A 27410-nucleotide genomic window follows, 5' to 3' on the forward strand; every position below is an offset into this window, starting at 1 on the left:
GTCAGAGACAAGTACAAAAATTTCTAACCAAGCTGTTATTCAGCTCCTGTTACAGGATTACCAGCCACTGCCCACAAAGAAATCACTGTCCATAGAAGAACCTGATTCANACNATTGCCATACAAACTCCGATGGTGAAGACCAGATATACCCTGAAATTGACGATGTCCCTAAACAGCAAGAAGTAGCTTAAGAGACACTACGCCCCTATTCCCTCTTCACCATTGGTTTCCCTTCTCTTTTTCTCCCCTTCTTTTATAATAACAAGAAGGGAGGAATGTTAGCACCAGGATAGTCCAAGCCCCAACTAACCATGTGACCCTTGACCTGCGTTACCAGGACAACGACCTTCAATCCCACAATCCACTTGGNTCAGTTCCCGCCCTCACTGGTGTGACGTCATTTTCTGTATAAAATAGGAAGCCAACCCCTTCTCTCTCTCTCTCTCTCCTCTTCTCTACCCTTCTACTCTCTTCGCTGCTCCCCTATTCCCGCATTATAAACCTCTCCCACGTGGAACACCTTGGCCTGGTTTGCTGCTTGATTTATCCGCTCAAAATATAAAACAAGGGCTGAACCTAGGCAGATGTGCAGCTTGGTCTTCATGTAGGTCCTGAACAACTAGAGCAGGGGATGTCCCCAAAACTGTCGCCTATATGTGGGATATGTTCTTCTTGCTTGCTGCTTGCCTTGTCTGCTCTCAGTGGGAGAGGAAGTGCCTAGCCTCTCAGAGACTTGGCTCAGAGGAGAAGGGGAGGAGGATGGAGGAATATTATAATATAATAAGATATAATAAGTTTACCACCTTGCTGGCATGTGTATTTAACAGATATATAATATAAGAAGAATACGTTTTATCCATGAGAGTCTTTGCCATTTTTACAAACAGTCCCCTATCCCACCCCCACCCTGGAACATTTGTTTTCTTAGCAGGCAAGCTGAGGTGGGGAACATATTATCACAAAAGTCTGTGTCATCTGATTGTCAGTTAACCTATCAATCAGAGGGGGCTTTCAGGAGCCCCCAAGAGTAAATATAACATCAGATCCAAGATCAACTTCTAAGCCAACTGTGAAAGAAAACCTCAAAAAACAGGGATGGGGGGGTCAATGATGACAAGAAATGCACATCGCCCCGACCCTGGTTTTTAAAGTCAGAGGCGCTGGCCGTGTCTGCAGCAAGCACCACTAATCAAAGGCAAAGCCACCAGAACTGTGACAGAAAACCTCTGAATTGCCTGTGGAAATAAGAAAGCTGACCTCAAAGGTCTACGACCCTCTCCAGGTCGGAAATGCCAAGAGCTGATTCCCACGAGCTTTAAAGCCCTTCCTGTGACCAACGGCACCATCTCTGAATCGGGGCAAAAATACAGAATTGCCACACCCTGTGCTTCTTCCTGAGAGAGCTGGGGAGTTTTTAATCAACCAAACGAAGACTAATTTTTCTCTCTCTGGCTGACAAATGGCTGTTTTACTAAATAGATACAAGACAAGCATGGCTGCTTCCAGTCATGTTTTGTGAAGGTAGGGCGGGATGTCACAAGAGTCTGCATGGAGACTTTTCCCCATCCAGTTGTTGATTCCAACCACTGTCCACACGGGACAAAACTTGGATGGCTTGACTGGAGCCAGGTTTCAGCACCACACCTCTGCCTCGTGCTGGTCTGAGATTTGAGAAAATGAGAATCACCATCTCCCATCTGTTTTCCTTTCCTCAGGTGCACAGTGGTTGTCCCTGAGTCTGGTTGCTCAGCTTGGGAGCTGGCATCCAGCAGGTCACAGGAGGCATGGCAGGAGGGGGGAGGCACAGAAGACAGAGGTCACAGGAAGGGGAGAGGAAGCAATATACATCGAAGGGACAGGGTCACTGAGAAATGAACTCTATTGCCAAAAAACAAAAAAACAAAACAAAACAAAACAAAACAAAACAAAACAAAACAAAACAAAAAACCTCCTATGAGCTTCTCTGGGGATAATCTGTGGGTGTGGTGGGTGGACCATTTATATCACTGTTCAAGGTCATGGCATATGGGGATTAAACAGGAACAGAAACCTCTATTGCAGTGGTTGACATATAAGAATATTCAGGGAAGAACCTGGACATGGTGGCTTATGTCTATTACTAGAAAGGCAGAGGCTCACAGCTCTCTACATTTGAAGCTAACCAGGTGACACGACACATTTCAAACACAGTGAGACTTCGCCTCAAAGAGAGAGAGAGAGAGAGAGAGAGAGAGAGAGAGAGAGAGAGAGAGGAGAGAGAGAGAGAGAAAACTATTTGAGGAAAGAGGAATTGAAAGATAAGGCCTTTTAAGGGGCAATTATAATGCATGAAGCCATTAGTGTGGGCCCCAAGCCAAGGACACTAGTGTCCTTGTCAGAATAAATTTGGACAGGTGGTCACATGGCACATGTGCACAGAAGAAAAGAGAAGCCAAGTGAGGATAGAGCTAGAAAGCAGATCTCTACAAAGCAGGAAGAGACAAACCTGACTAACCTTCACTTCCCACTTCCAGCTTCTAAAGTAATGGCTTAAGACATCCAGTCTGTGGTACTTCACTATGACAACCAGAGCAAAACCACTGATAGAGACCATTGGCCTACAGTATTCAAGCAGCGAGGGGGGGGGGAGGTATGTGTTCGCAGGAAATACAAAGCAACAACACAGCCCCTTCCTGTTAGTGTTCTCGGCTGTGTAACTATAAACAATAGAAGCTCCTTTGCTGACACCCCCTCTCACTGATACACTACAAGGTCTCAAATATATTCTTCAGAGTCTTTTCGTGCTATACACTGAAGCATTTGTTCTGCAAATTCACCTTGGTCACAAAAAAAAAAAAAAATAACAGAAGGGAATGCAACTGACTATTCACAATATGCTCACGATATGACAGAACTCTCTAGAAGGGACACGGTGCTTCTGAGTCTGCCCCTAGGACATGAATAGACCCAGAAGTCCTGAACTGTGGCCAGGTTTGTCCTGTGGCCCAGAGATGTGTGGTCAGCTGCAGCGCAGAGCTGAGCAAGCTTTCCATTCTTACACAAAGACAGCTTCAGAGGAGTCAATAAAAAAGATGGCAGGTGGCATCCAAAAAACACAATCTAACAAATGCCCTGCTTTTATTAGAAAAAGAAATCGAGCAGATTTTGGAGCTCCGAAGCACGTAGATTTTTGTCTTGTTCCCTGGCAACATGCTAAAACAGAATTATTTATACTTTGGATGCTAGGCTTTCAGAAGAGAGCAGGAAGAGGTAATGGGACAATTAGACAGAGAGAGAGAGAGAGAGAGAGAGAGACCCTGTAAATAAACAGGCTACAGCCACTGAGTACCTGAGTCAAACTCCAGGCAGGCTTCTCTCTGAGGAGGGTGGAAGATGGGGGCAGGTGGGAGAAAAAGACTTTGAAAATTGTCCCTGTAAGTGACAGACTGGAGAAAGGGTCATTTGAGACAGCTTCCTCCCTATTAGAAGAGATGTCTGTTTTGTGTGCTCCTAAGCCAGAGTGTCCCTGGCTCTCTGGTCACGCACATCAGGAGAGTGGCACACTGTGCATTGGCCTTTTCCTCAGGAGAAGGGCGGGTGGAAAAACCCTCCTATCCATCAACTACCCTGCCTGCAGGATAACTAATTTCTGTGAACCTGAGGGACGTTCTTTCAGAGTAATGTAAGTGACAGAAGAATACAAATGGCCTGTTTACAGTTGTCATTGCTGAGCCAACGGGAACAAGCCAGCTAGGTGGACAGCATGCTAACGCTGACAGGTTTTAGCATTGGCTGTCTAGGGATGTCATGTGTGTAGACGTTCTCAGAGTCATGCACGACCTTGGAGGGTGTCTCCTTTCTGCCTCAATCTTCAAACACAAAAAAAAACTGAAGCTCTGTAGAACAGTGTATATCTATCATCGATTTCTAGTTCTTGCCTTCAAATACTGGAGCCAGCTGTGCCAGGTACTGAGCCGTGTGCAAGGGATGTGTGACTTCAGACACTCTGCGGGAGGTGTTCATCCCACAGCCAACACAACCGAGGGCTGGAGGCCTCCAGAGCAAAGGTTTTTTTCTCTCATGTTGAAAATGCCGGTGGGGAAGATTTATAAAATCTGAGATATCTGATTTGAAAATTTCCAGAAGAGAGCAATTTTCTAACTTTAAGAACTAGATCTCTCCTGCAAGGACAACCCACTCTTCTTTTGTCCCCTCTCCTTGGGACAGCCCTCTGACTCGAAGTCATTTTGTTGCTCCTACCTTACACAGGTATTATACTCCTTCTGTGAGCAAGCCAGTCACTCCTCTTTCTTTTCACCCCATCTACCTTAATAGCCAAGAAGCCAAGGGGGAGGGTGGTATTTGGGGTGAGAAAAGGAAAGAGATTACCAGCTTCTCTACTCTGCAGGGAAATCCTTGCAGGAGTGGAAAGGCAGCAGCAGATCTCTGCCTTGAAAGTGAGAATAGACCATGTGTTGAGCCAGTGATGTGAGATGAGGGATTTGCATCACCTCCTGAAACATTACCTGAATGCTGTCTCCGCTCTGGGGACGGATAACATAGGTACTTGCTGCTTTCAAGTGACCTAGAAAACAGCTCAGATGGGCATCTGCAGGGCTGCCATTGGGCTGTCTCGGTAGAGCAAAAATAAAAAATAAAAATAAAGTGAAGTATGTTCTAGACAGACAATAGTCTAAAGTCCCAGCAGGAGGAAGAGAAGATCCGTGAATCAAGGGCTCTGACCAAGGCAAGGGAGATGTAAGCATGACCCATCCCAGTTCCAAATAGCAGTGGAGAATACAGCAGAAACTCAGGGAAGTAAGAAGCACTGACAGTAGTGTGTGCCTCAGGGGGTTCTCGGATTAGCCAGGTCCTCTAGCGGAGCAGAACTGACAGAATGGACGTATTTATTAGGTACCCTCACAGGATAGAGGTTACTACTGTTTCTATAAAGGCAGAGAACCCCGTATCCACTCAGACCACAAAGCTACATGCCTTGGCAGTCCCAACCCAGCACTGAAGTGAAGGTCTAGAAGATTCTCAAAGGAACTTTGGTCTTCGGATCCTACACTGCAACCCAAAGGAGCTAAAGTATGATCTCGGTGACAGAAATAGACACATTCACCAAGATGCGAAGACAAGCCAGAAAGTAGTATCCATTTTTTCCCCCCTGAGATCTCTTTATGACACTCTCTGGAAAGTCCTGCTTCCTGTGGGGAAGGATCATCCCCATGGGCTATCTTAGAAATGCCCGGAGACATATCTCTTAGTTGGTTCAGTCCCATTAAGTTGACAGTCAAGATTAAGTATTACAGATGCCTCGTTTTTAGCATCTCAAAAAAATGACAGGGGATAGAGACAATTGGCAATGCCCAAGAGTCTGGACCAGAGAGAATAGTCAAATGCCAAAGTCAGCCAAAGCCATCGTCACCACAGTCACACTTTGGCTGCAAAACAACTTTAAGAGACTTTTCATTATTTTCAATTCCCTATGAGTTTGTGTTGTCTACATAATTAGAAAAGTAGGCTATAACCATCCTAAAGTATTGAACTGGACTAAATCCATTCTCTATCAACCATGCAGGCACATAGGCTAACCCTCCTGCTATCTAGTGTTTGTGGGCTGAAAACATGCTCGGGGGTACAAGAAGGATAAAAGTTTGCTTTTTCTCCTCAAGTCTCAGCTTAGGGTAGAAAACAAATGGGTTTATTATTGCATGTCAAAGGGCAGAGATACCGCGGGGTCTTTCTGTTCTTTCTTAACCCACACATCATGTGTCCTTGAGATAAGAATAAGCCTAGAACTCGTGACTTCTCGCAGCCTGACCAGCTCTAGCCCTTGTCCTGTTTATTTTTCTCAGCATTGCCTGCCTCCACTTACTCAGATAAGAGTTCACAATATATATATATAATGTTCGCCAGTTATTTCACCTCAGATATAATTCTTACTCAATGTTCCCAGTAACCTTTAACAAAACTGCCAAGAGCATTCACCAAGTGGAAGCCAGTACTCCTGACAAAAGGAATAATTAAAGGAAGTCTAAGACCCAATATGGCGATCCCTGAAAGCTCAGGCTATCCCCTGCATTCATCAGTCATCTAACCTGAATCTCATCTTCATTAGGCCCTTCTTGCTCCTGCCCTCTCCTCCTCATATATTCAGCTCTGTAGGAACCAGCAGGAAGGGGCAGCATGTTCAGCAAAGGCTCAGGATCACAGTGCAGCTGTTTTTGACCCAAGGAGAATGCTGGCCTTCTTGATGGTCATCAGAAATTAGGTCTCCTGGATGCCAGAGCACTTCTTACCTCTGTATCTTCCTACTGTGTGTCTGCCCTCTGACTTCCCCCTGTTCTTGCTCTCCCCCACTCACTCCCAGGCCGACTCCTTTTGTTCTCCTGGATGTCCGTCTTCTACTGACCTTTGTGAACATCACACCATTTTTTTCCCTTTTCCCCTGAGTTTCCAAGATCTTTTATGAGGCTTGACACCACTTGCTTCATTGACTCCAAAGTTGAGGACTCTACCCTATCACAAGGCTTCTAAAAGTCTTCAACAGGGATGCCAGCCCATCCACCACCAAGAGATGTTTGGTTCTGTCTGGAGATATCATGGACTGTTATATTCTATCAGGGCAGGGGTACAGGGGTATTAGCACCAAGTAGGCAGTTGTCAGAGATGCAAATAAACAACTTATGATGTCCAGAATATTCCCCAGAAAAAAATATTACAGAGCTCTCAAGGTCACAAAACAGAGGTTCAAGAGCCTTGCCCTAAGGAAAAGACCTTTACAGCTCTATAGGGACCAAGAGGAGAAGGATGCTTGAGCCAGTGCATCATCTAGGCATCCTGTCATCCACATCTCCACACCTTTTCTTCAAATTTGAACATGGACTTGAAGGGCACAGATGTTGAAATATTGTCACCACACAGATGAGGAAGCTGAGGACCCAAGGGAAGACACAGCTCTTCCAAGGTCAGGCAGAGAGGCTGGCTGTCTGGAACTTAATGTTCTGTTACAATGAGAACTCCTCATTAATCTATCTGGCAGGCGTGCTATTTAGAAATGGAAGCTAGGTCAATCTGACAGGTCCCACTCCTGATGAGGTTACTGTGTTTCTGTCATCTTCAAAGGACAGTGCAATGTCATTCTTCAGGCAGGCTTCTGAATTACTTTGGAATTGTGTGACGTGTGTGTTTTCCCATATTGTGAACAAACACTGGCGTCACCCCCATGTGTCTGCTTTGTGTTTAATTTAAATGATGGTGTATTACCTTCAGAGGTGACATTGCCCCAGCCTAATCATAGCGTGTTATGACAGTAAAGCAGCATTTAGGATTTTGGTTGGGGGTGGGTACAAACCTGGATTTGGTGTTAAGCCTTCCCTTCAGTGGTAGTGGCAGCTCAAACTGTCTTATGACCAAACAGAAGCTTAAGGGTTCACATACTTGAAAAGTGCCATGTAATGGATGGCCCGGGGGTCCATCCCATAATCAGCCACCAAATGTAGACACTATTGCATATACCAGCAAGATTTTGCTGAAAGGACCCTGATATAGCTGTCTCTTGTGAGGCTATGCCAGTGCCTGGCAAATACAGAAGTGGATGCCCACAGTCATCTATAGGATGGAACACAGGGCCCCCAATGGAGGAGCTAGAGAAATTACCCAAGGAGCAGAAGGGATCTGCAACCCTATAGGTGAAACAATAATATGAACTAATCAGTACCCCCAGAGCTCACGTCTCTAGCTGCATATATAGCAGAAGATGGCCTAGTCAGCCATCATTGGGAGGAGAGGCCCCTTGGTCTTGCAAACTTTATATGCCCCATACAGGGGAACACCAGGACTAAGAAGTGAGTGGGTAGGAGAGCAGGGTCGGGGGAGGGTATAGGGGACTTTCGGGAAAGCATTTGAAATGTAAATGAAAAAAGTATCTAATAAAATAATTGAAAAAAAAAGAACGGTGGAGTCTGGGAATTGGAAAAGAAGACATCAGAGTTTGCACTTGTCTCTTTCACTGTTCCCTGCTTCTTTCTGGAAATAAACAGTATTATTCTCGCCTTAGGTGGCAAAGATGTCCCTAAATATACCTCTTAGGGTTTGACTCTTAGACACTCCAAAACTAGATCATATTTTGAATACTGGATGGGCAGGTGACAACACTGTAGGGGGAAGATGTGCAGGTATTGCTTCACGGGAGAACTAACTCTCTGGAAGGAAGTTCGTAGGTTCTATCCCACCCTCCATTACCACCTCACCTTTCTCCTATGTGAACTGACAGCTATGGATTCCCATTACCATAGACTGCTCTGCCTGAAACTCTAAATTTGATCAAAATAGACCTTTCTTCCAGAAAGTTCTTTCTGTCAGGTATCATGGTCATGGCAACACAGAAGAATCTAAGACGGTGCCAACAGGAGGACCTCAAGAGTGTGTCCTCTCCTTATCATCACTCAGGCCAGGAAGGGATCCCTCCTTTAAACCTCATGTGGGTGAGGACTCAGCTGCTCCTTCAATTACCATGCCACGCAAAAGCAATACAAGTGAGGAAAGAGGACGCTACCTAAGACGTTGCTTCAACCGAGCAGATGATAGCAACGACATATGTGATGAACCATCACCACAATTGTGGTCCCCTGAGGAGGACCACACAGCCATTAGTCATAAAGGTTACTTTGCTATTTCTAAATATCAACTAAATTAAACAGTGTATTTCACTCCACATAGTTACCTTAAAAATTATCCAGGCTGTGGGCGAGTTAATGGCTTATTCCCTTCTATTACTAAGTGTACTCCACTATAAAGATATATTTACATTTTGTTTCTCCACGTCCCTCCGCTACTGATGGAAACTGGGCTGTTTCCATCTTGGGATCATGGGTTTCATAGCATGTGCCCTGCCCTCCTGATTTACTAAGTTTATTTCTATGATAGCTGTCCACACATTCCTTAGAGAATATGTCCCTATATTCAGTATTTTATGTGTTATGCTAGTTAATGGTATCAGCTTTTAAATTGCTTCATATTTGCTTCAAAAATTGCTTCTAATTGCTTGTTACATTTTTATAGTTTCTTGAACAGTGATCTTATATGCCACATTTTGTAAATAAAGACAGTTCTTATATGACTGGGGATAGGAGGTAAAGCTTAAGAGTAGAAAGCTTGCCTAGTCTTTAAAGGCATGCTGTGGTTTTCACCCGCAGCACAGTAAAAGGTAAATAAATAAATAATGAATGAATGAATGAATGAATGAACGAACGAATGAATAAATTATTCTCACCTCAAAGTTTGTGTGAAAGAACAAGCTCTGACTTCACTCGGGTTATTGACAGAATTATTTACAAGTCACCTTGTCTCCAGGAAGTCATCTTCAGTCCCTGCAACACAGTGTCCCCAGCACAACCACCTGCTTCCCTAGTTCCCCATAGACCAGGTAAGACCTGTTTGTGATGCTTCATGCAAAGCGGAATCTTGAGCATCTAACAGCATAGCCCTGGAAATGACACCCGGCTACTGCTGCCCTTGTCCACAAGTCAGAAAAAGAAAGGCATTACTTCTGTGGTTCTGTAGCTTTTTGAAATCCCTGCATATTATTTTAATAGAGTCTTTCAGTGCTCAATTCAAAGCAGGTGTCGGGATGAAGATGATTTCAGTGGGTAAAATTTGAACCTGTGATTGCAGATGCATTCATCTGGGTTTGTTGCAGAAGTCTCTTTAAATGTGTCTTGTGATGATACTGTTTGTTTCAGGATGTAAGAGAGGAAAGCTCGGGGCAAGAGATTATGACCAGATGAAGAATTCCAATTTCCAAAGAGATTTCATTAACTGGATACAAAAGGTAAGGAAGGGGTGGTGAGAGAATAGATAAATTCAGGTGGATCCTAGGTACCACAGGGTCACTCCAAGTGGTCAGCTCTCCTCTGAGAGAAACGGTCTTGATGGAAGATCTTCTTTTATTGACTTTTGATACGAAGTTCAGAATTGTGTACAAATTTTTCTAAATATATAATGCATTTACAAATAAGTATGAACTTGTTTTTAAAGCCATCAACTAGACTAGTTAATTAATCTAGCCACTACTCTTAGTGAGTACACAAACAAAAAACAACAAAAAACAAACAAACAAACAAACAAAAAACAAAAACAAAAACAAAAAGCCTCTTAGAGTCAATAGAGAAAAGTGCATGTAACTGAATGAGTGGGAGAACTTAAGATTTCAATTAGAGGAAGATTTTTGCTACTTAATGAAAATTCATGTATTACCATATCGCTTCATTAGCACAGATAAAAGACAGGTGTGTGTGTGTGTGTGTGTGTGTGTGTGTGTGTGTGTGTGTGTGTGCATGCGCTCCTTCAGGCCAGAGAAGGGCACATCTGGTACCCTCTCTCTATCACTCTCTGCCACATCCCTTTGAGACAGGGTCTCTCAGTAAACCAGGAGCTAGGTTGACAATTGGCAAGCCTAATAATGTTCCTGAGTATTTCTTCAGATCCTGGGGTTACAAGAACAAATGACCATGCTCAGCCTTTCATTTGGATGCCAGGAATTTGAATTTGGGTCCTCATATTTGTGCAGAAAGTGCACCTCTCTGGTCCTAAAACAGTTTCCTTAGTGAAGACTTCTAGGAATGGACACAACTCTTGTGTTCAGGGTGTTTGCAGCATAAAAGGATCTTGGAGCTCTCTTCCAGTGTCACAGAGACCAGCACAGCCTGAAACTTATAAAATGACTGAGGCACGTCCCTGGTGTGCAGTACTTCACATATGGAACATGACGAAACTCTCCTTCTGTACAGGGCACAGTTCTAAGCAATCCATGTTCGTGATGTGTCTTTATTTCTCATCTCTTTTAGCTCAGACTCCCTCTCCCTCATGAAAAGAGTGGTCACTGTTTATCAGGCTACACAGACCTTCTCTCTGTATTAGTTTTCCCAGCACTGAAACAAAATACCCAATAGAAGCAACTTAAGGTAGAGAAGATTTGCTTTGTGTCACTGTTTCAGAAGTTTTAGGCCATGGTGGTAAGGAAGGCATGGTGGTAGGTGTGATATTCAGCAGCTGTTTACACCCCCGCACAACCCCCTCCCCCCACAGAAAGCAATGGGCCTGGGTAAGAACCTGGGTGTACTCTCCCCTAGCCAGGCTTTAAATCCCAGCACCCAGTAGGCAAAGACAAGCAGATTTCTATGAGTTCAAGGCCAGCCTGGTCTACATAGCAAGTTCCAAGCCAGGCAGGGCTACTTCTCCGGAAGAAGTAAAAGATTTATTCTAAGTACTACCGTTTCAACTTCAGACTCCATCTAATCATAGGGAGAAACTAAGTTCAAGGTCCTAGGCCTTAGGAGAGCTGGGAACTTCCCAGTAGCTGAACGGCTTCTGTTGTAAGGAAACAGTCCTCTGAGTCCAGCCATCTCAGGGACAACTTGTAAAGGAACAGCTGTCTGAGTCCAGCCATCTCAAGGACAACCTCTCCATTTTGCTAGCAGGGTCAAAATAAATTCATGCTGCCAGGCTCAGGAACCTACTTCTATCCTGATTGGCGGAAACTCCCTTGCTCAAACGTCAAACTATGATTGGACAATACTGTAGCCCACCCTGCTGTTCCTTGCTTTATGGTTATATCCTTTAAATATGCTATATGACATCTGATCAGTCACAGTTCAGCTCCTGAGTCTGTTCTGTGGCACTCATCAATCATTAGCAGCTTGATAGCAACACATTTTTTGTCATCTGCATTGACCTGGTGTATGAGTTATGTTGAATTTAAATGGACCCCACAAGACTACACAGTGAGACCCCATCTCGATAACTAAATAAGGTAAAAATTTTAAATAAAAATATTTGAATTAAAAAAAAGCTCCCTGTTTGTGACCTACTTCTATCTACCTCACCTCCTACAGACTTCACAGTAGCATCACAAACTGGGGTTGAAACATTAAAAAAAATATATGAGCCTGCAGAGGTTATCTTAATTGGGACTAACAACCTATATTGGTTTATTTCTGCAGCAGTTTGGCAGCCTCATGAAGTGGTTGTCATACTCCCTTTGAACTTTTCTTCATCCTAAACTTCCCTTGGATGCACTGAGTTCACACACACACACACACACACACACACACACACACACACACACACACAGCCTTCAATCATTTTCACCCATTTGGCTACAGTTCTTTATTACAGTTCCTTTCTAATTGATCAACGTTAACTCCTAGTCTATTGCTACAACAATCAATCTTAATAACCGCTATTGAGCTGATGATTACAGCAATCATCCTCATAACGAGCGTCACGTTAGTGCTCACCTATTCCTTTTTTTAGTTAACTTGACAAGGACTCCTTGATTTCCTGTTTCTATTAGGAATGTTTTCAAAACATTCCTGTCCATCATAGAGAGCAAACACATACTAGTCCTCTCTGCTTATAATCCACACAGGAGAAAAGAGACACAAAAGGCAAGGTATAAGGCAACGAAATGTGCTGTCTTTAACAGTGTTTCCCCAGGGCTGAGCATGTTCAGGGTGGTAAGGCTACGATTAATCATTGCCCCATCTTCTTCCTTCCTTCCTTCCTTCCTTCCTTCCTTCCTTCCTTCCTTCCTTCCTTCCCTCCCTCCCTCCCTCCCTCCTTCCTTCCTTCCTTCCTTCATTTCTCTCTCCCCCTCCTCTCTCTTCCTTCCTTCCTTCCTTCCTTTCTCTCTCTCTCTCTCTCTCTCTCTCTCTCTCTCTCTCTCTCTCTCTTTCTTTCTTTCTTTCGACACAGTTTCTCTGTGTAGCCCTGGCTATCCTGGAACTCACTCTATAGACCAGGTTGACTCCAGTCTCAAAGAGATCTGCCTACTTCTTCCCCCTAGGTGCTGGGAATAAAGGCACATGCCACCACTCAGCTTGCCATTTCCCTCCCCTTTTAAAGTTGACTTGTCACCACCATCCAGGCCTGCTCATCCATTGCTGCGGACCCCTTTCTCCTCCTGCTCCGTTCTCACTCACACAGATTTCTCAGCTGTGTGTGGTCCATCTCACCATCACAGGTGCAGATCCCGTCAGAGCAGAAATTGCGCACAATACCAAAGTCTTGGTAAACGTCTTGGGAGGACAGGCTGGTGTGTCTTCTCTGATGTGCTGCACAAGACAGAGACAAAGAGGAAAGCCAAAGCTCTGTTCCTAGGTTGAGAGATGGTAAGGACATCTGAATATTCTTCAGAAACAGTACATGGATCAATCAGTACACTAAAAAAAATCACTTTGCACTGTAAATGGATGGAACTAGAAAAGAAACATCATCCTAAGTAAGGTGTGCCAGATTCAGAAAGACAAACGTGGTACGGCTTCACTTACGTGTGGATATTAGCTGTTAAGTCAATGGTACCCAATCTGTAGAACCACAGAGGGTAGGTATACAGATAGAGATCCCTAAAACATGAAAATAGAATTGATAGAGATGAATGAGGGGTGCTGGAATCGGAGGATCAAGTTGAGAGGAGAGAGAGACAATGAAGGAGGGGATAGAGAGGGAGACAACTAATTCAGGACCATTTGAGGGGTAGTGTGGAAATTTAATACAGTAGAAGCTCACACACACACACACATATATATATATATATATATATATATATATATATATATATATATATATACGTGTGTGTGTGTATGAAGGTGATCTAAATGAAATCATCAAAATAATGGGGGAGGCAGAGCCCCAGATGGCCATCTCTTGTCACCAAATGAAGCTTCCAGTACCAGGATTGGGTTACATGTAATTAAGTTGTCTAAAGGTATCTCACGGGAATCTCCAAATAACCCAGGCTGTTGCCAAGACAATAGATTGCTCTCCACAAACTCATGGCAAGGCCCCCTTGCTGAAGACACCACCCCAGGGCCAGGTCTCTTGGCTGCCACAGATGGCAAGAAGCTAGGGTTGGAAGATGGTATCTTTCCCTTGTCCACGTCACTGCATGAGACATGAGTGGCAGGGCCCGCTCTCCCAGGTTCATTTCATAACCTCGGGGTCAGCTCACCTGCAACTGCAACAACCAGGGCCAACTCTGCTGTGCTTCCTGGGCGATGTTTACTTCCTGCTTTCCTGGGTATTGCAACTGGCTAACGGTATCGGCTCTCCTGCTCTTACATCCCTCGGGCCAGTTCTCCCACAATGCCCAGGTGAGGGGCGGGGCAAGTTCTGCACAGCCCTCAAACATCAACATATTCCCAAGCAGCAGCACAGACCAGGGACTTCCACTGGGCCTTTGCTGGTAAACAGACTCCCACTGCTGCAGGACCACGGACCCGGATGTAGCCCCTGGTCAGGCTAGGACCTCACCATGGTCCCATGTAGCATCACTAACTAATCACATCAGGTTGTTTCTCACAGCCCATAAGTCCCCAGTTCTGCCTTTCTTCATTGTGACCAAATCCTTCTGTTTCTTTTTCTCTTCCATTTCTCCACTACTCGCTTGCTCCTTTTAGGGGTGTTCAAGATCTCCGAGTGTCACAGTCATTTTAGGAGTGGTGTCACAAGTGCTGTGCCCTGCCCAGCCTATGCATTATGGCATCTGACAGGAGTCATCTTGAGTTTAGACTGACCTTCCACCCCCAGGCCTTCGAGTCGCCGGACTGATGAGTTTATAACTGTAACAACTATTTCTATTTTGGTATAGCAACGTTCAAAAGCATTTAAATGTTGTTTCGTTACGTGTCTCTTCGCTGCGTGTGCTGCCCACTTGTATGTCAGTTTGACACAGCTTAGAGTTAACTGGAGAGGAAGGGATCTCAATGGAGAGAATGCCTCCGTAAAATCGCATCATAGGCACCCTGTAGTGAGTGCAGGGAGAGGGTCCAGTCCATTGTGAGTAGCACTGTAACTGGGCAGGTGGTCTTGGGTTCTATAAGAAAGCAAGCTGATCAACCCAAAGGGAGCAAGCAAGCCAGTAAGCAGCATCCCTCCATGGCCTCTGCATCAGCTCCTGCTTCTGGATTCCTGCCCTGGGAATCCTTCAATGATGAACTATTGTGCAGAAGTATAAGCAATTAAATGCTTCCCTTTCCATCTTGCCTTTTGGTCAAGGTGTTTCATCACAGAAATATAAACTTTAAGACACTGTAAGAAAATATTCCAACTAAGGCAACTTCAGGGAAATGTGTTTCAGACTGAGGGTATAGATTATCACAGTGGGGAGGTGTTTCTGTAAAGGCATGAGCCATCTGGTTACACTATGTCCACAGAGAGGACACAGGGACTGGTGAATGCCGGTACGCAGCTGATTTTCTCCTTTCTTCTCCATCCAGGACCCCAGCCTGAAGAATGATGCTGCAGCTAAGGTGGGACTTCCCACCCCACTTAACCTAATCAAGATAACTTCTTACAGGTAAGCTCAGAAGGCTGTGTCCTAGGTGACTCTAGATCCTGTTGAGTTGATGAGAAGTATTTTTTCTTCTTTTTTTTTCTTATTCTTTTTTTTTTTTTTTTTCTTTCAGGGGAGGGTGGGAACGCAGCCCCTCCCCCCACTACCACAAATTATGCAGCCAAGTTTCCCACATTTGGGGAAATCACAGGGGTTAGTACATCTGAAGTTTAATGGTTAAGCCTCACCCTGGGAAAACCACCTTCGTGATCATGGTAGCTCCCCTGCCAGGTAAGTATTGACGATCAGTATTAATCACCACAAATATGGACAAGTCTATCAGTGTTAGAGAAATAGATGAGAACTAAACAGTATCTCAATATTTCAACTCTGTTTCTAACCCCTGCTGAGGTAAAAGAGGCTGACACTAATGGGGCTGGAACTACCAGAATCATGAATTAAATAAATCTCCTCACTTCAGAAGTTAATTTCCTCAGGTATTCCATTTGGTACTACAAAGCTGTGTAAGTTATTCTATCGATAAAAAAAACTTGGTAGAGTATACCCATTCTCTTCTGTTCTGAAGAAACATGGCACATTGTCCTTTTTTGTACCCTTCTGTCTGCTTCTTTGAATGAGGGCGCGTAGGCAGCACCATTTATGAAAAACAGCCCTTGACCAGACATCAAATCTATTGGCGCCTCCATTTTGGACTTCTTGACCTTCAGAACTATGAAAACTACATTTCCTGTTTATAAGCACCCCTGACCCAATGCTGCCCACTTTGATTTAGCAGCACGCATAGTCTGGGGCTGTTGGGGAAGTAAGTGACAATTACCTTGTGAACACACACACACACACACACACACACAAAGTTAAAATAAAAATAAGCTAAAATCAAAACAGCATTACACTCTCCAAGGAGAAATTCTTGTGTGTTGTGCAGCAGCTTGGGGTCTATGGGCAGGGCACGTCCTTCTTCTCCTTAGACAGCAGTCTTTTTTTTTTTTTTTTTTTTTTTTTTTTTGAGGTCATTGGTCCAGTTGACAGGTACCTGTGGGCTCCTGGCTACACAATAGCCATTTCTGACAATCATTCATGACCGTGTTCTCTACAGCAGTGATGACTTGCGAATTTGGTACAAGGTGATGGATCCTGTTAAGATGCAAACTGAGGTATAGTTCCTTCTGCAATTCTATTTACTTACAGAACCTCAAGGGGAAGATAGATATCCTCCAGGAGGCTTTGGGCTTCAGGGCAGTTTTTTCATTCCTAAGAGAAGGTTATGGCTTCTTCTTGCTCGTCCATCTGAGAGTGAATTTAAGAGCAAAGAAGGTGAAGAGTAGAGGGAGCAGCTTTGCCAGGACATCGGTGTGAAGTTGCTCCCACTCCTGCGCTTGCTATCAAGACCGAAAGTCAAAATAAAAGTGAGTGGCAAGACGTAATCAGCAATACTTTGAACAAACACAAAACTCTGAGCCAGGAGTAAAGTGTAGCTTAATAGAAGAGCATTGGTTTAGCCTGTCCAGGGAGCTAGGATCAATCCCTACCAACATACACACACACACACACACACACACACACACACACACACACATACAGAGAGAGAGAGAGAGACAGAGAGACAGAGACAGAGACAGAGAGACAGAGAGAGACAGAGAGACAGAGAGAGAAACAGAGACAGAGAAAGAGAAAGAAAGAGAAAGAGACACAGAGGGAGACATTTCATTTGTGTTTAAATCTCTTAGAGTTGGGTTCCCTGTTGCCTTATAAAGTCTCTACTTGGAGTGGGGCAGTGATTTTAATTTCCTCAGGTATTCTGTTTTAGTTAACACAAGGCTAAATAAGTTTTTCCTTCTATAGAAAGACATAGTAGGGTAGGTCCATCCTCTCTATTATGGCACGTCATCATTTTTTGCACCCTTCCATCTGCATCTTCACATGAGGACACCTAGGCCTCACTTTTTCTCTTTTCTTTCTTTTTTTTTTCCTCAGAGTCTTTCCATGAAGATGGTGAGGGCAGGGGGCAGTGGGAAACACTGGGACTTTTATGTGATAAAAGATAGTTTTCAAATACAGAACCCTGACACCCCTGATTCAGGCCTAATGCTCACTGCCTGTGAGCTAGGAAATAGGTTAGTGTAACACAGCACATACTGACGTTTGACCTGAGAACCCAAAGCCCATCAGAGGTGGGAGGGAGAGCTGGTGTCTAGGGAACTCTCAGGCACGATTCTTATCCCCTCATGTCTCTCCTAGGAAGCCTGATACATTGGGGTGGTTAGTTTTGATGCTCAACTTAATGAGATTTAGAGTCACTTGGGAGATGACTTTTGAGCATGACTCTGAGGGATGACTTCACTCGTCGGAATACTTGACAGTTTTGGGTGGCTGCATTCCCTTTGTTGAGATCGCGGACCTTATAAAGAGGAGGCACTGTGGGTGTGGGATTTAAGACCCTCATCCTAGCCACCTGGAAGCCAGAATTCTTCATCTGAAGGCTTCTAGTAGATCTTTGGGCCCCACAATGGTGAGGCTATTGTGGGTGCTTCATAGGTGATGGCCTTGCTCAGTCAGGGCTCCCTGAAGACTCCTGTCTTTCTTAACCAGAATGCCATGTCTTGCTGATCCTCCTAAAGGTCTATCACAACCCTCCCAGGGCACCTCCAGCCCACACAGTCATGTTTACCATTTGAGCCCTTGAGTGAGTGTCTTTGGCACCATGTCTCTGAGCTTGGCAGCCTGGCTCCTATACAACCCGTTGAGAAACACTTTCCTCTCAGCCTCTCTTGGCAATAGAACCAGCCCACTGCTAAGAACTACTTGGGTTATTTTAAACTCATGGTTTTTAAAAATAGCCACTGGAATCTAGTCTCGATGGATTTCCATGCATGTCTAAAAGCTCTGGGTTGATTCTCTGACTCTCACCAGGCTGTGCACTGCTGGGCTCTGAGGACTCCTGTGGTCGAAGTCAAGCAAGCGTTTCTCCTCTACCCCATGCAGTGTTGCTTTGCAGGATATATATCAAAGCAGATACACAATGCCCAACAGCATGTCTCCAGCTTGTCTGAAAGGGCCTGTCTTTTGTTGTCAGCTAACAACCAGTATTTCTAGCAAGGTTTCTTCCAAGCACAACAGGCTGACCTTGAGGGCCTTGAGTTTTAAGAAAGCAGTGGGGTGTTTCTCGTTGGCAAACCACGATAAACATTTTTGAGAGCTGTCACCGTCTGTCACACTGAGACTCCTGGTGTTGTCTTGTGCCATCTGTATCTGGGGAAACTGGCTATTGATAGAGTGTGACAACAGTGAGGGAGACGAGGCACACGCCACGGACTATTTTCTACTTGGCGGCGTTATATACATATTATATGCATTGTGCTGTATCTTGCTTGGGTTTTCAGTAAAATGGTTACTGCTCAACACAGCTGGGTTTTTCCAGAAACTGGACATTTCTGATTCTGTCTGTCTCCAGCAGCAGAGGTGAGGTGTTATCAGCATCAGGGGTCAAGTGCAGGGGTCAAGTATTCATGGGCTTCCTCCACTCTCTGACTTATTCTCACCTGGTGTCTGCATCCCCCAATATTGATGCCCCCTGATATCATAGCCATGAACCACAAACCCGATATTGTGCATATGAGCCAGGGATATTTCTTCTTTACTACCACAAGATGTTTAAGAACCCAGGAAGCAATGTTTTAATTTGTGTACAGGTATGATTTGTGTGCATGTGTGTATGCCTGTGTTCTTGTTCATGCAAGAGTCCACCTGGTGCCACAGAGTCCACATGGAGATCAGAGAACACCCACAAGCGTATGTCCCTGCCTTCCATCATGTGTAGAGTGGTCTCTTGTTTTCTATCAGCAACACTGATCTAGCCTCTAGGGTTTCTCCTGACCCTACTTAACAATCTTCTGTCGGAGCCCTGGGATTACAGATGTTTGCGCGACTGTATCATATTCAATGTGGACTCTGCAAATCCAGACCCATGTCTTCACATTCATGCAGAAAGTACTAAAGTACTCCACCCCATGAACCACCTCCTTCACCACTAGCAACTGATTTTTACCATGAATCATAATTGTCAAAATGACCCAGTACATCCAGACACTTCCTGTATTTGTAGTTCCACAGAACTCTCTCTGCAAGTTTCTACATGCATTCCTAGTGCATGTGCATACATGTCAAGAGGCAAGAAAGCCTGAATGAATGAATCAGTTTACCTCCAGGGTAACATTCCCTCCCCGAGCCTCTTCTTTCTTGCCGTACTGTGAAAAAGATGTGCCAGGAGATGGCCCGGAGGGAAAAGGGACATCCTAACCCGCAACAGCGCAAACTCTAATGTCCAATTTAGTAAATTTAGTGCAGGCTGAAGATGAGAGTATAGTAAGGTGAGCGGCCTCCCTGCGTATCACTGGGCTCCTGAAATGAAATCATCACGCTCTGTGGCAGTGAACTAGAATTGCTCCATCCCCATTTCTGTCATCAAAAGCCTCAGGTCTGTGCCTCCAAGGGAAAGTGTTCATTACAGTTTAGAGAAATGTGACACTGAGGAGGGGAAGTGACGATCTCATTCAGTCCCATGCCTTACCTAATCAACTTTGCACCTTTTTTCTCCCCTTTTTTAAAATGATAGGGGCTATAATTGTTGTTGGAAAGAAACTGGTTAAAAACATTTCCACACTTTGTTTGCAGAGGTGGGCTATAGAGATAGCCGGAGACAGAGTGGCGCCTTAACATAGACAATGATATTCCCTCTGTCCTAATACAGACTAAAGGCTGGTCAGGTCTGTAGAGCAGGAGTCAGAGAAATTAGCTTTGTCCCTGGCAGCTCAGTGCAAAAGAACTCATCCATGGACACCTCGTCCTTTCTAATTCTATTTTCTAAAGTTGAAAGTGTGCATCTGTTTGTAAAAGTATGCCGTATTCTCTAGAGGAAGGAACCAATCTCGTGTTTCGGAGAGTTGCTGTCTGCAGCAGAGAATGAAGGAAAGGATAGCCAGTCACCAACTGGTCTGGAAACATAGCAAGACTCCATGGGAGTAGCAGTTTGATTTGGTGACTTGATTCTTTAAAGATCCATTCATTGGAAGGTAGTCCCTGCCGTGTGAAGGCTGCCAGTTATTGATGGTTAGCTTGCCCAAGTTACCTTCTTCCAGGACTGTTGTATCTAGGCAAGTGGCCTCAGTCCCTCCAGGACACAAGTAATAGCTTTCACTTGAGTTCATAGTTTACACTCACACTGGGCTTAGAGATAGCAACTCTACTGAAGTGTAGAAGAGTCCTAGGAAATGGTCCCACCTCCAGAGCGTACCTCTCATCAGTCCCCAGGACTGGCCTCCTCTACCTCCTCTCTCACCAGGATCATAGATAGATGTGTTCCTCCTCTCATTCTCAAATGACAGCTACACTTCTCCATGGAACCATCATTATCTACACTCAAGCTTTAACAGAGTATTCGTAGAGCATAAATTGGTTCTTTCTAGGGTGGAATCAATACTAGATGGAGACCTAGTATCATTGACTACTTTTCAATATGTTATATTAGCAACGAAGTTTGTATCTACTTATGGTAAAGGACAGACTCAGCAGTGAGATATTGAAGGAGGGGAAGTAAGTCAATTCATTACCTATCATGTAGCCAAGCCTTTCCTGGTTCTTATTTTCATGTTCTAGGTATTAGAATAATAAATGAGTTTTCTGGAACTCCGCGTCAGTATTTTGGTGTACGTTTGTACTGGCTAGTTTTTTGTCAACTTGACACAGCTGGAGCTATCTCAGAGAAAGGAGCTTCAGTTGGGGAAATGCCTCCATGAGATCCAGCTGTAAGGCATTTTCTCAATTAGTGATCAAGTGGGGAGAGGCCCCTTGTGGGTGGGACCATCCCTGGGTTGGTAGTCTTGGATTCTATAAGAAAGCAGGCTGAGCAAACCAGGGGAAGCAAGCCAGTAAAGAACATCTCTCCATGGCNTCTGCATCAGCTCCTGCTTTCTGTTCTGCTTGAGTTTCAGTCCTGACTCCTTTCAGTGATGAACAGCAATGTGGAAAGTGTAAGCTGAATAAACCCTTTCCTCCCCAACTTGCTTCTTGGTCATGATGTTTGTGCAGGAATAGAAACCCTGACTAAGACAACATTCTAAGAAATACCTACTAGGTCATGGTTGCTTCTCTGCTATACTATGCAATGCCATGGAAGAGCAGGGGCCCCTTCTATACACACCTTCCCTAAGGAAGTTAAACCATTCCTGAGTTTCGATAATGTACCAAGCTCAGCAATTGTGTCTTCAGAGCTGTTGGTTGCTATAACAAGGGCCACAGATCAGCTGATTTCAAGGATTGAAATCTATTTTCTCACACTCATGGAGGGCTCCAAGTCCCAGATCAAGACTGGCTTCCTGTGAGATCTCTATCCTGCCTTATGGATGACCACTTTGAATGTCATCCCCAAAGCTCATGTTGAAATTTGCTGTCCATTTTGACTGGCGTCTACACACTTGCATGCAAAGCATGACAATGTGTTTCAAGTGCACACAACAAGACAGCACTGGGCATATTGACATGTTTTCCTTGGTAGAAGGAGCAGAAAGGGAGAGGCAAGTGGTAATAGAGGGGTTAATCAGACTGATAGAAACAAGAGAAACGAAGAGAACCCTAGCTGCAACCTGAGTGATTGTGTGACACAAAACAAAGTCTATGATTAGGGTTACTCTCCGCACCTGTCCAACAAGAATTGGCTTGATGCCCAGACTGTCTCTGACATCAGAGTCAGGGGTGGCACTCTAGAGGCCCCGGGCTTTTCCAAGCCACTAACTGCTAGTGATCAGGAAGAGAAGTTTGTCATTTCTGCTGTAATTGTCAATCCTGAACTGTTTTCACAGCAGGACCGTGTGGGAATTTTAGCTTTCTTGATGTTAACTCATCTGTCTAAGTTCTGCCCTGTAAAGGGGCTGTTTTGATGGATGAGAGAGGTACTTCAGAGTCCAGGCTCTATGGATTCAGACCATGGGTCTGATGCTGCCTGCTGGTCTTTACCCTGTAGCTTCTCTCATCTCTGAATTAGGAACATAATGATGTCTTGTTGAGATCTGTAAGCACGAGTGCTATGTGTGCCACAGCCTGGGCAAGTGGCAAGTAGCATAGAAGGGATTTCTTTAACAAGAGCAGGGCTCATTATTTTTAGTGATGTACCAGGTAAGTTTTAATAGTGGAATTCAGAAATGACTGAATAAATGCCCTAAATCAAGAAAGAGAATTAATAAGTGAGCAGAAGGTTGGAAATGTGACTCAGTTGTATGACACTTATCTAGCACATGAAAACATTGTAAGGAAAACATTAACAAGATTCAAGAGAGATCCTGATAAGGCAAATATCCAAGATAAGTCAAATATGAAAAGCATGTGTATATCACATCTGTAGGTATTCTATAAATCTCAGTCATAGTTTGGGTTATCGGTAGGAATGCAATAATCGCAGAATGTGTTCTTTCTTAATGTTTTCAAACACTATGCTATGAAAATAATTATATCATGATCCCTCAAAGAAAGCATCGAATAGTTGGAAATCCCCGAGAGAATGTGGTGGGACAAATGGCAGGGGACATGTGGAAACTGCAGTCGTGTGCTGCTCAGTGGAGCTGTACCGTCTGTTTCTAAAGAGAGAAGAAGGAAGTTTCCCACTCAGGAATCAGACTGATCCACTCTCAGCATGAAAAAGCCCCATATTTTCTCCCTTTTCCCAAGGGGCTTGGGGTAATTGGGGCTATGTCAGTATGATTATAGAAAACGAAACTTGGATCTTGATCTGTAAGGTTTTTTTTTTCTTAATCAGAGAAGATAAAACTCCACTCTGTGTGTGTGTGTGTGTGTGTGTGTGAGAGAGAGAGAGAGAGAGAGAGAGAGAGAGAGAGAGAGAGAGAGAGATCTGTAGTGGGATGGGCATAGGTCATCTCTCTCTTTGCATTTATTTATTTATTTATTTATTTATTTATTTTATTAATTTAGTCTCTCATACATCACATCCAGACTACAATTCCTCTCCTTCCCCAACTCCTCATGCTCTCCCTTCCCCCTGCTTCTCCCTGCCCACCACTTCTCTGTTTCCTTACACACACACACACACACACACACACACACACACACAAACAAACAAACAAACAAACAAAAAAACCCAGACCTCCCAGGGATAGCAACCAAACAATGGAATATCTAGTTGCAGCAAACCTAGGACCTTCCCCATCCCCCACCCCCTCATATTAAGGCTGGACAAGACAGCCCAGTAGGAGGAAAGGCGTTCCCAATGCAGGCAAAACCATCAGAAACAAGCCCCACGCTCTCTGTTAGGAATTCCACAAGAACAGCAAACCACACGACTATAACATATACACACATGGCCTAAGTTAGACACACGCAGGCCCCCTGCCTGTCTGTTCAGTCTCTTTGAACCCCTGTGATTTCAAGGTTGTTGTTTTGTGGAGTGTCTTGTGGTATCCTTGGCCTCTCTGGCTCCCACAATCCTTCCTCCCTGTCTTCAGCAGGATTGTCAAGTTCCGCCTAATGTTTGACTGTGGGTCTCTGCATCTGCTTCCATCTGTTGCTGGATGAAGCCTCTCTGATGAATTTGGTCAGACACCAATCTATGCGTATAGCTGAATATCTTTGGGCATCGTTTCATTGATAGTTTTTGCCTGTTGTGGTTGGTTCTAGCCTAAGTCCCTGGGCCACCCAGCCTCTGGTTTCTGTTCCTCCAGGCAGCACCAGGGGTGAGCTCCATCTCGTGGCATGGGTCTCAAGCTGACCAATTCATTGGTTAGCCACTCCCACAATTTCTGTGGCACCTTTGCCCCAGCACAGCGTGCCGGCAGGACAACCCGCAGGTCAAAGCTTTTGTGACTGGATTGGTGTCCCAAACCCTCCACTGGAAATCTTGCTTGGTTATCAGAGATGGTTGGTTCATGCTCTTCATCCCCACTACCAGGGGTCTTATCTAGGGTCCCCTTATAGATCCCTGGGATTTTCCATTGCTCTAGGTTGCTATCTCACCCTCAAATTGCCTCCCCATTTGAATTGTCTCTCCTGATACTCTCTCCCTCCATCCTCTCTTCACCTGATACCTCCTCTCTACTACAGAACTATAGTAATAAAAAAACACACAGTATTTGGCATAAAACAGTCAGATTGATCAATGGAATCAAGTCAAAGATCCAGATGTAAATCTGCACACCTACGAATACCTCGTTTTTTAATTAAAGAAACCAAAATTATACAATTTAAAAAGTAAAACAACTTTAGCAAATAGTGCTGGTCTTACTGGATGTCAGTATGTAGATGAATGCAAATATATCCATACCTATTACCCTGCATAAAACTCAAGTCTAAATGGATCAGACACTGCAATATTAAACCAGATACATTGAACCGTATAGAAGAGCAAGTGGAGAATAGCTTTGAACGTATTGGCATAGGAGACAATTTTCTTAGCAGAACACCAATAGCACATGCACTAAGACTGACAGTAAGTGAGACCACACTAAATTGAAAAGCTTCTGCAAAGCAAAAAGGGAGAACAGCAGCCTACAGAATAGGAGGTTTTCACCAACTCTACATCTGACAGAGGGTTAACTTCCAAAATATATACAGAATTCCAGAGTCTAGACATCAACAAACCAAATCATCTACTTTGAAAATGAGGTACAAATCTAAACAGAGAATTCTCAACAGAGGGAATCTCAAATGGTAGAGACACTCTTGAAGAAATTTTCAACATTCTTAGTCAACAGGGAAATGCAAACCAAAATGACACTGATAGTCCATCTTATACCTGTCAAAATGAGTAAGATCAAACACACAAGTGATACGGAGCAAGTGGAGCACTCCTCTAACGCTGATGGGAGTGCGAACTTGTACAGCTACCTTGGAAATTGATATAGTGATTTCTCAGAAAATTGGGAACTGATTATCCTCAAGACCCTAAAAAGATCCTACCACAAAGACACTTGCTCAATTACATTCTTAGCAACTTTCATTTGTAATAGCCAGAAACTGGAAACGACTGAGATGTCCCTCAACCAAAGAATGGATAAAGAAAATGTGGAACATTTACACATTGGAGTACTACTCGGCTGTCAAAAACAAGGACATCATGCAATTTGCAGGCATATCGATGGAATTAGAAAAGATCATCCTGAATGAGGTAACCCAGACCCAGAAAGACAAATCATGGTATGTTCTCACTTAAAAGTAGATATCAACTGCAACATAAAGGATAATCATTTATAATCCACAGACCCAGAGAGGCTCGCTAACAAGGAGTGCTCAAGGGAGCATGCAAGGCTCTCCCTGGGCAAGGGAGTAGGAGAGATACTGTGGGCAGATTGGGGGCAGTCAGCTCTTTCTAACAGAGAATAGTTGTGACCCTAACATTCAGTTGACTCTCTGAATTTAAAAAAGGCAATTACGAACTTTCTTAAAAGCCATGTGTGTCTTTCTCCAACGTGGCTATACGTTTGAAAAAGAGGTCATTCTTCCAGGATCTGTCCTAGTGGCAGAGAGGAGCACAGGGCTCAGGGCACCTCCCTACCAGGAGCCATCCTTGCCCACAGTGTTGGTGAGGAAGTCCGGCCTGGAGTCTTTGACTGTATGTATCTAAGACTTCTTACAGTTCTGTGGACAAGTGACTAAGGACATGACCCTTGCAGAAAACCATCTTTCATCAGTCCACGTGAATGTAGGTGTTTAAGAAGAAATTGCTTTGCTACATTACTGTATTGATAAAGATATTTAAAAATCTATGTGTATCTTGGACCTTTTTGTGGATTGTTAGAAACTGGTGGTGGTGGTGGTGGTAGTGGTGGTGGTGGTGGTGGTGATGATGATGATGATGGTGATAGTGATGATGGTGATGATGGTGATGATGGTAATGATGGTAATGATGGTAATGATGGTGGTCTAAGGGCCACACTTCAAGGACCAATATTTGCAAAGAAGCCTGTACTACCAACTGCAGGGTTAAGAACAATCCTCTCATCCTGATCTTGGGCTGAAGCATCCACTTCTTTGGTAATTGCTTTGTGTCTTCTATTTGACCCCAATGATCTTACTGGAATAATAGTCCCAGGGAAGTTTCTTCAATATATTACACTACTACTTCTATCCCCTTTGTTAAAAACCTACAACAGGGATGAAGAGATGGCTCAACAGCCCAAGAGTATGTGCTGTTCTTGCAGAAGACCTAGCTTAGGTTCCTAGTAACCACATGGCAGCTAACAGCCTTGTATAAGTCCCGTTCTAGGTGATATGCTGCCTCTTCTGGCCTCTGTGGGAGCCAGGCATGTATGTGCACAGACACATATGTATGCAAAATCTCATACACAGGAAATAAAGATAAACCTGTTTTTAAAAAACTAATAACCAAAACTCAATCAAACAAATTCTTACATTGTGTTTTCAGTTCCAGTGGCTAAAACAAAACAACATGGCCCCACACTCCTTCAAGACGAATCATGTGCCCTGCTCTCAACCCTACCATAGGGAACATTCACAATCAAAATGTAAAAATTACAGAACATTTTCCAGGAAACACATTTACGGTGTATGCATTATCAGTGGTGTGCCCCTGGTAGGCTTTAATATTGATACTTCTAAGTGTAAGTCTACTCTTATGAAGAGTTGGGCTATTGTAGGTGTAGACATCCAGGGCAGTTACATTTTATGTATGTGCGATGCTCTAATTGCAATCAAAGGCACGATTCTGTGTCTAGACTCTCCATTCACAGTGTTCACTGTCTGTGCTAGCGTGGTCTTTCTACATTACTTTAGCACTTCACTGTTCTCATCAAGATCTTCTCCAGGAAGCTCTTGCCTAGAAAGACAAACAGCACGGATAGCTTCATTGCTTATTCCAGGAATCCCCCAATGCCCATTTGAGTCAACGCTTCAGTAGATTGAATCAAGCACCTGTTCATTTCTCAGACTTGAGTGTTTACTCAAAATCCTTGCCTTGCTATGTGCAAAAATCCTCAAATATCCTACCAAGGTCGTTATCCAGCCATAAGCAAGCTGTTACGCTGAGAAATCACCTTAGCTAAAACTCTCAT

The 27410-nt window shown here is 44.1% G+C and overlaps 1 non-coding gene across 1 annotated transcript; it reads right to left on the reverse strand.

The window, feature by feature from the left end:
- Window positions 1–15455: 15455 nt before the first annotated feature.
- LOC115062880 lies at window positions 15456–15620 on the reverse strand. Its single transcript, XR_003842790.1, has one exon. It is a non-coding gene; the product is annotated as a U1 spliceosomal RNA (small nuclear RNA).
- Between the last annotated feature and the right edge of the window lie 11790 nt (window positions 15621–27410).

The sequence above is a fragment of the Mus pahari genome, chromosome 21, assembly GCF_900095145.1.
Source record: "Mus pahari chromosome 21, PAHARI_EIJ_v1.1, whole genome shotgun sequence".
Classification (NCBI taxonomy): domain Eukaryota; kingdom Metazoa; phylum Chordata; class Mammalia; order Rodentia; family Muridae; genus Mus; species Mus pahari.